The sequence below is a fragment of the Ascaphus truei genome, chromosome 8 (genome assembly GCF_040206685.1).
Source record: "Ascaphus truei isolate aAscTru1 chromosome 8, aAscTru1.hap1, whole genome shotgun sequence".
NCBI classification, from domain to species: domain Eukaryota; kingdom Metazoa; phylum Chordata; class Amphibia; order Anura; family Ascaphidae; genus Ascaphus; species Ascaphus truei.
Window position 1 is genome coordinate 1,270,104 of NC_134490.1, and position 12,663 is coordinate 1,282,766.

General features: G+C 50.3%; 1 long non-coding RNA gene across 2 annotated transcripts in view; it reads left to right on the top strand.

Moving 5' to 3' along the window:
* Nucleotides 1-12,429, top strand: part of LOC142500856 (uncharacterized) — a 70,069-nt gene extending 57,640 nt beyond the window's left edge. For both annotated transcript variants that reach the window (XR_012803313.1, XR_012803314.1), the window contains one exon: nt 12,260-12,429. This is a non-coding gene — a long non-coding RNA (uncharacterized LOC142500856). The remainder of the gene's footprint in view (nt 1-12,259) is intronic.
* The last annotated feature ends 234 nt before the right edge of the window (nt 12,430-12,663 follow it).

Genomic DNA, 12,663 nt, shown 5'->3' on the forward strand with positions numbered 1-12,663 from the left:
GTGTGTGAGAGAGAGGTGTGTGAGAGAGGTGTGTGAGAGGTGTGTGAGAGAGAGGTGTGTGTGTGAGAGAGAGAGAGATGGATAGAAATGAGCGTGAGAGAGAGGTGTGTGAGAGGGAGGTGTGTGAGAGAGAGGTGTGTAAGAGAGAGGTGTGTGAGAGAGAGGTGTGTGAGAGAAAGGTGTGTGAGAGAAAGGTGTGTGAGAGAAAGGTATGTGAGAGAAAGGTGTGTGAGAGAGAGGTGTGTGAGAGAGAGGTGTGAGTGAGAGAGAGGTGTGAGAGAGAGGTGTGTGAGAGAGGTGTGTGAGAGAGGTGTGTGTGAGAGAGAGGTGTGTGTGAGAGAGAGGTGTGTGTGAGAGAGAGGTGTGTGAGAGAGGTGTGTGAGAGGTGTGTGAGAGAGAGGTGTGTGTGTGAGAGAGAGAGAGATGGATAGAAATGAGCGTGAGAGAGAGGTGTGTGAGAGGGAGGTGTGTGAGAGAGAGGTGTGTAAGAGAGAGGTGTGTGAGAGAGAGGTGTGTGAGAGAAAGGTATGTGAGAGAAAGGTGTGTGAGAGAAAGGTGTGAGAGAGAGAGGTGTGACGTGTGTGAGAGAGAGGTGTGTGAGAGAGAGGTGTGTGTGAGAGAGAGAGATATGGATAGAAATGAGCGTGAGAGAGCTAATAAGAAAATAAGAGATGTTCGATTTATGACGAGATAAGAACAGAAGACAGAGAAGGGGGGGGGGTTTAAGCCCCTAAATAAGAGTGCAAGCTCTCCGGGGCAGGGATTGCCTTCCCTATTGTCTGACTTTGTTGCCCTTATTGTATTATAATTCCCTGTGCTGTACGGTTTCTTTGTAAAGTGCTGAGTACCCTGTGAGCGCTAAATCCATATATACATACAGAGGGGGGGAATCCCCATGAGCTGGGGGCATCACGTCCATCCCCGCAGAGCATTACACCTTACCGGTCTGGGATGGGGTTACATTTGGGAGTGCAGGGGACTTTAACTTGTTGGTGGTTGTTTGTTACCTGACAGTTACATGGCGTGACCTGGCTGGTGGCCTGGGGTGGCCTGGCAGGTACAGTATGGCTAGTCCAGCTGTTACATGGGGTAGGCAGAGCACGCATGCAGGAATCCCAGCGTCCTGCCGGCCGGAGGGGTCTGTGAAGTTCTTTCAAAACCAAAGCGGCCTCACATGTTAATCTGGTCTGTAACTGTTACATACGCCTATAACATGTATTATCTCTAACTGTGCATGCAATGTCGTGTATATAATGTATCACCCTGCTCACTTATGTAACTGTATTTGTAACCATGTATTATTTGTCATCATAACTCTATGCCCAGGACATACGTGAGAGCGAGAGGTAACTCTCACTGTATTCCTGCCTGTAATACACGTTATAACTCTGTGCCCAGGACATGCGTGAGAACGAGAGGTAACTCTCACTGTATTACTGCCTGTAACACGTTATATCTCTGTGCCCAGGACATGCGTGAGAGCGAGAGGTAACTCTCACTTTATTACTGCCTGTAACACGTTATAACTCTGTGCCCAGGACATGCGTGAGAACGAGAGGTAACTCTCACTGTATTACTGCCTGTAACACATGTTATAACTCTGTGCCCAAGACATGCGTGAGAACGGGAGGTAACTCTCACTTTATTACTGCCTGTAACACGTTATAACTCTGTGCCCAGGACATGCGTGAGAACGGGAGGTAACTCTCACTGTATTACTGCCGGTAACACACGTTATAACGCTGTGCCCAGGACATGCGTGAGAACGAGAGGTAACTCTCACTGTATTACTGCCTGTAACACATGTTATAACTCTGTGCCCAGGACATGCGTGAGAACGAGAGGTAACTCTCACTGTATTACTGCCTGTAACACACGTTATAACTCTGTGCCCAGGACATGCGTGAGAACGAGAGGTAACTCTCACTGTATTACTGCCTGTAACACGTTATAACTCTGTGCCCAGGACATGCGTGAGAGCGAGAGGTAACTCTCACTTTATTACTGCCTGTAACACGTTATAACTCTGTGCCCAGGACATGCGTGAGAGCGAGCGGTAACTCTCACTGTATTACTGCCTGTAACACATGTTATAACTCTGTGCCCAGGACATACGTGAGAGCAAGAGGTAACTCTCACTGTATTACTGCCTGTAATACATGTTATAACTCTGTGCCCAGGACATGCGTGAGAACGAGAGGTAACTCTCACTGTATTACTGCCTGTAACACATGTTATAACTCTGTGCCCAGGACATGCGTGAGAGCGAGAGGTAACTCTCACTGTATTACTGCCTGTAACACGTTATATCTCTGTGCCCAGGACATGCGTGAGAACGAGAGGTAACTCTCACTGTATTACTGCCTGTAACACACGTTATAACTCTGTGCCCAGGACATGCATGAGAACGAGAGGTAACTCTCACTGTATTACATCCTGTAACACATGTTATAACTCTGTGCCCAGGACATGCGTGAGAACGAGAGGTAACTCTCACTGTATTACTGCCTGTAACACATGTTATAACTCTGTGCCCAGGACATGCGTGAGAACGAGAGGTAATTCTCACTGTATTACTTCCTGTAACACATGTTATAACTCTGTGCCCAGGACATGCGTGAGAACGAGAGGTAACTCTCACTGTATTACTGCCTGTAACACGTTATAACTCTGTGCCCAGGACATGCGTGAGAACGAGAGGTAACTCTCACTGTATTACTGCCTGTAACACGTTATAACTCTGTGCCCAGGACATGCGTGAGAACGAGGGGTATCTCTCACTGTATTACTGCCTGTAACACGTTATAACTCTGTGCCCAGGACATGCGTGAGAACGAGAGGTAACTCTCACTGTATTACTGCCTGTAACACGTTATAACTCTGTGCCCAGGACATGCGTGAGAACGAGGGGTATCTCTCACTGTATTACTGCCTGTAACACGTTATAACTCTGTGCCCAGGACATGCGTGAGAACGAGGGGTATCTCTCACTGTATTACTGCCTGTAACACGTTATAACTCTGTGCCCAGGACATGCGTGAGAGCGAGAGGTAACTCTCACTGTATTACTGCCTGTAACACATGTTATACCTCTGTGCCCAGGACATGCGTGAGAACGAGCGGTAACTCTCAGTGTATTACTGCCTGTAACACGTTATAACTCTGTGTCCAGGACATGCGTGAGAACGAGCGGTAACTCTCACTGTATTACTGCCTGTAACACGTTATAACTCTGTGCCCAGGACATGCGTGAGAACGAGCGGTAACTCTCAGTGTATTACTGCCTGTAACACGTTATAACTCTGTGTCCAGGACATACGTGAGAACGAGAGGTAACTCTCACTGTATTACTGCCTGTAACACGTTATAACTCTGTGCCCAGGACATGCGTGAGAACGAGAGGTAACTCTCACTGTATTACTGCCTGTAACACATGTTATAACTCTGTGCCCAGGACATGCGTGAGAACGAGAGGTAACTCTCACTGTATTACTGCCTGTAACACGTTATAACTCTGTGCCCAGGACATGCGTGAGAACGAGAGGTAAGTCTCACTGTATTACTGCCTGTAACACACGTAACGTTGCGGGTCCATGCAATGCAGACTGGTGGGATTGTTAGAGCCAGCAAGGACAGTTTTCTACATGTGTCAGTTGTTGGGTTGGGGGATTATGGTTGGGTGCGGAGGTGTACTTGGTCAATTAGAAGGGAGAAAAACATTTGAGTTGGTGAAAAAGCCAGGGCCAGCAGAGGGATTAGCGAGCCCCGTGTGCGCTGGGATTAGCGAACCCCGTGAGCGCTTGGATTAGCGCGTCCCTTTTGCACTGGGATTAGCGCGCCGCCTGTGCGTTGGGATTAGTGAGCCCCGTGTGCGCTTGGATTAGCAATCCCCGTGTGCGCTGGGATTAGCGAGCCCCGTGTGCGCTGGGATTAGCGAGCCCCGTGTGGCTGGGATTAGCGAGCCCCATGTGTGTACTGGGATTAGCGATCCCCATGTGCGCTGGGATTAGCGATCCCCGTGTGTGTGCTGGGATTAGCGATCCCCGTGTGCGCTGGGATTAGCGATCCCCGTGTGTGTGCTGGGATTAGCGATCCCCGTGTGCGCTGGGATTAGCGATCCCCGTGTGGCTGGGATTAGCGATCCCCGTGTGCGCTGGGATTAGCGATCCCCGTGTGCGCTGGGATTAGCGATCCCCGTGTGTGTGCTGGGATTAGCGATCCCCGTGTGCGCTGGGATTAGCGATCCCCGTGTGCGCTGGGATTAGCGATCCCCGTGTGTGTGCTGGAGCCTTTGTGCTCATACATTTGTTTGTTATTAAGGTAATTTAATAGCGGGTCCCTGGTCCCGGGTCTCGGGTCTCGGGTCTCTGGTCCCTCTCATACATGTGTTTCCGAGCTGGTACTTCAGCACCTGTGTTTAATCAGACCCTTTATAGGTTTGTTGTAAGGAGGGGGAGGGGAGCAGTGGGTTTAATTGCTGGACTAATTGGTAATTAAGTGCATTGTAAAGACAAGGTGTGAGGGGCAGTTTAAAGGGGCTGGCAGTGCAGCAGATGCAGTAACTGCACCGGTCCTGTTCACAGACAGATGCCCCTCAGGTTAAACCTGTGAGAAGTCCATATTGTATTTATATTGACCTGGAAGACAGTAAAGTATAAGCCCAGCGCTACATTTGATGGTTGAGTCTCACAGGGAGAAGAAATCTCCCCTGACGCCGGCATCCTATAAACTCCAAAGGCTTCGATCACACCCCAAGCGGCGGGAAATTCCCACGAACGTCTATAGGCGCCTTCGGTTGGTTGGCTACTGTACAGCAGGGGGCTCAAGACCCCCCAACAAGTGCGGTGTTAAGGATATCCCTGCTTCAGCACAGGTGGCTTAATTAGTGGCTGTCTTCGACTGCACCCCTGTGCTGAAGCAGGGATATCCTGCAAACCTTCAGGGCTAGAGTTGAGCCCCCTGCATTAAGGTATCACAACCCCTTAGGTTTTATACTCCGCGCCAGACGGATCACTCCCCTGATCGGTATTATATGAGCTGCACTTAACCCCCCTGCTGGAACCCTTCCCTTTGGTGGCAGGTGCAGAAAGCCTCACTCACATGGGGAACATGTTTTTTTTAGTAAGGACGCACCCCCTGATTAACTCCCCGTGTTACTGCACATCTCCGTCCTCCTGCCAGAGTAATACAGTAATAACGATGCTGCGATAAAGTGACGTTCTCCGGGCAGGAGGGGGCCGGGGTTTGGCACTGGCGAGTAATCTGGTTTTAATGGGAATTCACCCCCAACCAAATATATCGCTTACATTCTCTTATTAAGTGACCTCGATATCGGGTCTCGTTCTAAAAGGGCACCAGCATTGCAATGCAGGTCCCTCTTGCATCAAAGGGTTAACGGGACCCCTCCCATATTCTGATTATAACAGGTGCACGCTATAATATCCCGCGTTATAAACCCGCGTTGCTGCTTCTCTGTGCCAGCGGCCTTTAACCTTTTGGCCCCGTTTTGCAGCTCAGATTTGCTTTGTAGTGTGACCCACATAAGACCCCATATCGCCTGCGTCCCAGGACTCCCACACACAGACACACAATCACACACAAGCCCTTCTTTGTTCACACTTTTTTAATGTCTGCCCCGCTGACATTTCGCCTGAGTCGCTTCCTGTGGGATTGGGCCCTGCAGGGTTCCCCGGCTGGGAGACGCGGGTACGAGGACACATGCGTTTTTACATTAGTTATCAGGGCGCTGCTCATCTGCTGCTGTAACTTGTGGTCCGGCGCCATTAGAAAGCAGCGGTACTGTGACTGCGCAGCAGAGCTTCATTCTTTCAAACACGGGGCAAAGCTTTGCAGACACGTCGCTCTCACAGCTTATAATGTGTTCTTCTCGTGTAAATGTTTTGTACGCAACAAATCTTTGCAAGTGATGTAAAAAGGCAAAGACCCTGAAAAATACCCCACTGTCCATTCCTTAGTAGTGCTTAGAAGTAACCCCTTCACTGCCGGCGTCTGCAACGAGTGCTCCGCAAAGGTTCAATGTAACGGAGTATCCTGAATTGCAGGAATTCCAAGAGCTGTTGGTTTAGAAAAGTGATTCCCAGTGTAGGGGTACGCAAGGCGTCTCCTGCGGGGTACGCGAGGCGTCTCCTGCGGGGTACGCGAGGCGTGTCCTGGGGGTACGCGAGGCGTCTCCTGCGGGGTACGCGAGGCGTGTCCTGGGGGTACGCGAGGCGTCTCCTGGGGGTACGCGAGGCGTCTCCTGGGGGTACGCGAGGCGTCTCCTGGGGGTACGCGAAGCGTCTCCTGGGGGTACGCGAGGCGTCTCCTGGGGGTACGCGAGGCGTCTCCTGGGGGTACGCGAGGCGTCTCCTGGGGGATCGCTGAAAGAACTCTGTACTGGCGGCTCCCAGGCAGAATAACGGGGTCCTGGGCCCGTGTGGGGACTGCGCACTTAGTAAGACCCCAAACTGCACCTTACTATGGGGGTATACCTGTCACTTACAGCGGGCGCTTCCAACGCCACTCCCCACAATGCTTTGCATCCACACCAGCAAGGCATTGAGGGGTGTGGCTTTGGAAGCTCCCGCAGTGAGTGTGTGCTACCCCACGAGCTCAGGACCCTATACTGCCCGGGATCGGTCACACCGGCTTTGGTAGCGCTGGTCTGATTAGTCGGGATTAAGATTTATTCATTACGGGGTCGCGGAATAAGTATTTTCTAGCACGGGGAGCACAGTGACAAGGAGGGCCGCGCAACGGAGATTTCCTGGTGCAAAAAAACAGCACCAGATTTATTCAAAGAAAAATACACATTGGTTGCACTGGTGCTGCTCGTGGCAGCTTTGCATCCTGCTGCAATACGTCAGTAAGCTGCCCTGTGGCTGCAGACTTAGGCTGCGCTTATAGAGCCTGACGACGGCGACGCGACGTTGCGCCAAAACAAACACATTGAATCCGTCGCATGCGCTTATAGTAGGCGCGACGGAGCGATGTAGCGACCAAAAATGTGGTAGTCGGTGTTATTTGATTTTGGGAGAGACAGTCGTCACATGTGACTCTCTGAACCAATCACAGAGCACCTACTGCACTCGTCCCGCCCCCTTGGTGACGTCACTGGCCTTGTCGCCAGCGACGTCGCTCAAACTTTAAATACAACTTTCGCCAATGGCGACGGGTGACGTCATCGGTCGCGTCACCGGCGCTATAAACGCGGCAAAAATGTATCAGCGCAAAAATATATATATATTAAAACAGCAGCAGATTTCCGAAGGCAGTGATATCCCGTGCGCGTTCTGTTTGCTATCTCCGGAGCGCTGCCCGCGCTGACCCTGCGGTGCAGCCGCTGTGGCGGTTTGTCGCTTTGCCCTGGGTTACAGTAAGTGCACTTGTGTCTTTACTGATCCCCCGCGGGAATCTGGCACCGGGCCTGTTTATTGCAGACATCTCCGGAGCTCAGAGGGCTGGGGTTGCACTTGCTGCAAGACACGGGGTCCCGTCTGCCGCCCCCCGCAGGAGGGGCCCGCAGTGACGCTGCGCGCACCAGGCCTACCCAGGAGTGAAGTGGTTAACGCTGCTTTTATGGCCGAGTATTCTGGGGATCGTCAGCGGGGGGAATTTTATAGGACATTTTGACAGCTCGCCCTAGGGTGTTACTGACAAGCCATGGGCTTAAGGGTTTTGGGAGCGTGAACGTTAAGGGGGTCATGGCTGGGGGAAAGTTGGGGGGAAGGAGGTGGGACGTCCTTGAACTTCTGTACATGCTGGGATGCTGTGGTTCCCTTTGTGTATATAGCACTGTACATGCTGGGTTGCTGTGGGTCCCTTTGTGTATATAGCACTGTACATGCTGGGATGCTGTGGGTCCCTTTGTGTATACAGCACTGTACATGCTGGGGTGCTGTGGGTCCCTTTGTGTATACAGCACTGTACATGCTGGGATGCTGTGGGTCCCTTTGTGTATATAGCACTGTACATGCTGGGATGCTGTGGGTCCCTTTGTGTATATAGCACTGTACATGCTGGGATGCTGTGGGTCCCTTTGTGTATATAGCACTGTACATGCTGGGATGCTGTGGGTCCCTTTGTGTATATAGCACTGTACATGCTGGGATGCTGTGGGTCCCTTTGTGTATATAGCACTGTACATGCTGGGATGCCGTGGGTCCCTTTGTGTATATAGCACTGTACATGCTGGGATGCTGTGGGTCCCTTTGTGTATATAGCACTGTACATGCTGGGATGCTGTGGGTCCCTTTGTGTATATAGCACTGTACATGCTGGGATGCTGTGGGTCCCTTTGTGTATATAGCACTGTACATGCTGGGATGCTGTGGGTCCCTTTGTGTATATAGCACTGTACATGCTGGGATGCTGTGGGTCCCTTTGTGTATACAGCACTGTACATGCTGGGATGCTGTGGATCCCTTTGTGTATACAGCACTGTACATGCTGGGATGCTGTGGGTCCCTTTGTGTATATAGCACTGTACATGCTGGGATGCTGTGGGTCCCTTTGTGTATATAGCACTGTACATGCTGGGATGCTGTGGGTCCCTTTGTGTATATAGCACTGTACATGCTGGGATGCTGTGGGTCCCTTTGTGTATATAGCACTGTACATGCTGGGATGCTGTGGGTCCCTTTGTGTATATAGCACTTTACATGCTGGGATGCTGTGGGTCCCTTTGTGTATACAGCACTGTACATGCTGGGATGCTGTGGGTCCCTTTGTGTATATAGCACTGTACATGCTGGGATGCTGTGGGTCCCTTTGTGTATACAGCACTGTACATGCTGGGATGCTGTGGGTCCCTTTGTGTATATAGTACTGTACATGCTGGGATGCTGTGGGTCCCTTTGTGTATATAGCTCTGTACATGCTGGGATGCTGTGGGTCCCTTTGTGTACACAGCACTGTACATGCTGGGATGCTGTGGGTCCCTTTGTGTATATAGCACTGTACATGCTGGGATGCTGTGGATCCCTTTGTGTATATAGCACTGTACATGCTGGGATGCTGTGGGTCCCTTTGTGTATATAGCACTGTACATGCTGGGATGCTGTGGGTCCCTTTGTGTATATAGCACTGTACATGCTGGGATGCTGTGGGTCCCTTTGTGTATACAGCACTGTACATGCTGGGATGCTGTGGGTCCCTTTGTGTATATAGCACTGTACATGCTGGGATGCTGTGGGTCCCTTTGTGTATATAGCACTGTACATGCTGGGATGCTGTGGGTCCCTTTGTGTATATAGCACTGTACATGCTGGGATGCTGTGGGTCCCTTTGTGTATATAGCACTGTACATGCTGGGATGCCGTGGGTCCCTTTGTGTATATAGCACTGTACATGCTGGGATGCTGTGGGTCCCTTTGTGTATATAGCACTGTACATGCTGGGATGCTGTGGGTCCCTTTGTGTATACAGCACTGTACATGCTGGGATGCTGTGGGTCCCTTTGTGTATATAGCACTGTACATGCTGGGATGCTGTGGGTCCCTTTGTGTATATAGCACTGTACATGCTGGGATGCTGTGGGTCCCTTTGTGTATATAGCACTGTACATGCTGGGATGCTGTGGGTCCCTTTGTGTATATAGCACTGTACATGCTGGGATGCCGTGGGTCCCTTTGTGTATATAGCACTGTACATGCTGGGATGCTGTGGGTCCCTTTGTGTATATAGCACTGTACATGCTGGGATGCTGTGGGTCCCTTTGTGTATATAGCACTGTACATGCTGGGATGCTGTGGGTCCCTTTGTGTATACAGCACTGTACATGCTGGGATGCTGTGGGTCCCTTTGTGTATATAGCACTGTACATGCTGGGATGCTGTGGGTCCCTTTGTGTATATAGCACTGTACATGCTGGGATGCTGTGGGTCCCTTTGTGTATATAGCACTGTACATGCTGGGATGCTGTGGGTCCCTTTGTGTATATAGCACTGTACATGCTGGGATGCTGTGGGTCCCTTTGTGTATATAGCACTGTACATGCTGGGATGCTGTGGGTCCCTTTGTGTATATAGCACTTTACATGCTGGGATGCTGTGGGTCCCTTTGTGTATACAGCACTGTACATGCTGGGATGCTGTGGGTCCCTTTGTGTATATAGCACTGTACATGCTGGGATGCTGTGGGTCCCTTTGTGTATATAGCACTGTACATGCTGGGATGCTGTGGGTCCCTTTGTGTATATAGCACTGTACATGCTGGGATGCTGTGGGTCCCTTTGTGTATATAGCACTGTACATGCTGGGATGCTGTGGGTCCCTTTGTGTATATAGCACTGTACATGCTGGGATGCTGTGGGTCCCTTTGTGTATACAGCACTGTACATGCTGGGATGCTGTGGGTCCCTTTGTGTATACAGCACTGTACATGCTGGGATGCTGTGGGTCCCTTTGTGTATATAGCACTGTACATGCTGGGATGCTGTGGATCCCTTTGTGTATACAGCACTGTACATGCTGGGATGCTGTGGGTCCCTTTGTGTATACAGCACTGTACATGCTGGGATGCTGTGGGTCCCTTTGTGTATATAGTACTGTACATGCTGGGATGCTGTGGGTCCCTTTGTGTATATAGCTCTGTACATGCTGGGATGCTGTGGGTCCCTTTGTGTATACAGCACTGTACATGCCGGGATGCTGTGGGTCCCTTTGTGTATACAGCACTGTACATGCCGGGATGCTGTGGGTCCCTTTGTGTATATAGCACTGTACATGCTGGGTTGCTGTGGGTCCCTTTGTGTATACAGCACTGTACATGCTGGGATGCTGTGGGTCCCTTTGTGTATACAGCACTGTACATGCCGGGATGCTGTGGGTCCCTTTGTGTATATAGCACTGTACATGCTGGGATGCTGTGGGTCCCTTTGTGTATACAGCACTGTACATGCTGGGATGCTGTGGGTCCCTTTGTGTATATAGCACTGTACATGCTGGGATGCTGTGGGTCCCTTTGTGTATATAGCACTGTACATGCTGGGATGCTGTGGATCCCTTTGTGTATACAGCACTGTACATGATGGGATGCTGTGGGTCCCTTTCTGTATACAGCACTGTACATGCTGGGATGCTGTGGGTCCCTTTGTGTATATAGCACTGTACATGCTGGGATGCTGTGGGTCCCTTTGTGTATACAGCACTGTACATGCTGGGATGCTGTGGGTCCCTTTGTGTATATAGCACTGTACATGCTGGGATGCTGTGGGTCCCTTTGTGTATACAGCACTGTACATGCTGGGATGCTGTGGATCCCTTTGTGTATACAGCACTGTACATGATGGGATGCTGTGGGTCCCTTTGTGTATACAGCACTGTACATGCTGGGATGCTGTGGGTCCCTTTCTGTATACAGCACTGTACATGCTGGGATGCTGTGGATCCCTTTGTGTATACAGCACTGTACATGCTGGGATGCTGTGGGTCCCTTTGTGTATATAGCACTGTACATGCTGGGATGCTGTGGGTCCCTTTGTGTATATAGCACTGTACATGCCGGGATGCTGTGGGTCCCTTTCTGTATACAGCACTGTACATGCTGGGATGCTGTGGGTCCCTTTGTGTATATAGCACTGTACATGCTGGGATGCTGTGGGTCCCTTTGTGTATACAGCACTGTACATGCTGGGATGCTGTGGGTCCCTTTGTGTATACAGCACTGTACATGCTGGGATGCTGTGGGTCCCTTTGTGTATACAGCACTGTACATGCTGGGATGCTGTGGGTCCCTTTGTGTATACAGCACTGTACATGCTGGGATGCTGTGGGTCCCTTTGTGTATACAGCACTGTACATGCTGGACTCCAGCCAGCAGAGCTTATAATCTAATTTAGAACGAGGGACTGCAAAAAACAATCACGGTTTTTATCTCTATATAAGATATGCAGAGGGGGAGGAAGGCTTTATCCTGTATAGCATCGGGGATAATTTACCCCTAAAATATATCTGCCACATTCTGTGCCAGATGGCCCCGCGGTGTATCAGAGCAGTGCCGGGTATAATACTCCCATTATAACACTGCGTGTGCTCTCAGTGAAAGAGGCCATCATGTCTAGGACAAAAGTGGACTAAGGACAGGGACATATTTATTGGTTAAATGGAGCAGATTGCCCCCTTTTAACAATTAGGGTGCCCTATGACATCACTACATGTCACATGGTCTGGTTATGACATCACTTCTATGTCGCGTGGTCTGGCATGTCAGGGGTCCCACGATATAGTGGCCACATTATGATGTTTTGTTTGTTTTCTAGGGGAGATCCCGTACACCCCTCTTCTTCCGTCGGCGTCACCGGGCTGACAGTGCGACATGTCATCACTGAGGCGCGATCAGGTGATGGAAACTTACCTCTGGAACTCAGAGGGTTAAAAAAAATGGAACAAGTACGAGAATGTATTTAAATCATTTATTAAACTGTAAACATTTCCACGATAACAAGCGTTTTCCAATCTTTATCTGATGTTTTTGAGGGATCAGACTGTTTGCCAGCCCCAGGTCACGCACCTTTCCGCCTCCTCCTGTTTGCAATGTAATAAGAAACCAGATCAGCGAGAAAGAGACGCAAATCGTCTTCTTTTTTTCACATGAACAGTTACTTTTCGGCTGATTGAATCTTTCTAAGGAAGCTAATTACACTAACGACCTTATTCTATAAAC